At 45.8% G+C, this 1179-nt stretch overlaps 1 non-coding gene across 1 annotated transcript; it reads right to left on the reverse strand.

Moving 5' to 3' along the window:
* Positions 1-235: 235 nt before the first annotated feature.
* Positions 236-340, reverse strand: LOC133287204 (small nucleolar RNA R71). The gene has a single exon (XR_009748215.1). It is a non-coding gene; the product is annotated as a small nucleolar RNA R71 (small nucleolar RNA).
* Between the last annotated feature and the right edge of the window lie 839 nt (positions 341-1179).

The raw sequence follows: 1179 nt of genomic DNA on the forward strand, positions 1-1179 counted from the left end.
ATGGACTACCCATGGAAGACCCTCACAGTCATTTGGACAATTTCACTGAGATAGTTGACAATTTCAAAGTTCATGGTATTTCGGAAGAAAACATGCGGATGCGGCTTTTTCCATTTTCCTTAGCTGGAAAAGCCAAAGAATGGAGGAGAACATTGCCCCCAAACTCCATCACCAGTTGGGAGCAATTGGCGGAACAGTTTGTTACCCGATTTTTTTCCCAAGCAAAACAAGCCCAAGTGAGGGCTGATATAGCTTCTTTTCAAATGTATGATGGAGAAAGTCTGTATGAAGCGTGGGAACGCTTTAAAGAGTTGATACGAATCTGCCCGAATCATGGAGTTTCTGATTGGGGCATCATTCACACGTTTTATCATGGTTTAACCCCACCATTGAAAGCAACTGTTGATGCAGCCGCAGGGGGAGATCTTTTGGATTTTACTTATCCAGAAACCTACCAGTTGTTGGAAAAACTTTCAAAAAAACATATTTCATGGCCTTCCACACGACACAGTGCTCCTAAGAAAGCAGGAGTTCTTGAGCTAAGCTCAGCTGATGCTCTTTCTGCACAAATGGCTTCGCTCCAGAACACTATGAAAAACTGGAAGCCCATGGAACAGAAAAAACAACTGAGCAACTTCTTTTGACTCAATCAAGTCAGAGTTGCCCCACTTGTGGAGGTCCTCATGAATATGAGGACTGTAACAATCTAGCTGCTGTGTGCTATGCAGGAGGGTATGACAACAACAACAACAGGAGCAATGACAACCATCAAGGGAACAATAACCGAGGCTGGAGGAATCAGAATAATGCTGGAGGTAGTGGAGGAAACTACCAGAACCGACCCCCGTATCCCAGGCAGAACCAACAAAACTGGGATAAGGGTGAAGGGAAGTCCCAATCCTTTGAGACTTCTGTCAAGGAGTACATGAATCAGAACAGCGCAGCCATGCGAAACCTAGAAACCCAAATTGGTCAGCTGGCTGGAGCACTCAAACAGAGGCAACCAGGGACACTCCCTAGTGATACAGAAAAGCCGTCTCAAGATAACCAGGAGCATTGTAATGCTATAAGCCTGCGAGATGGAAAAACCTTACCACCCCCAGACTTAGTGGCACGACCTCGAAAGCGCGAACCAGCAAAACAGCCCATAGGAAAGGAAGTTGAAGAAGCCACTGACCC

This window comes from Gastrolobium bilobum, unplaced genomic scaffold (assembly GCF_033153095.1).
Source record: "Gastrolobium bilobum isolate Gb01-03AN ecotype WA unplaced genomic scaffold, APGP_CSIRO_Gbil_v1 utg3288, whole genome shotgun sequence".
In the NCBI taxonomy this organism is placed as follows: Eukaryota; Viridiplantae; Streptophyta; class Magnoliopsida; order Fabales; family Fabaceae; genus Gastrolobium; species Gastrolobium bilobum.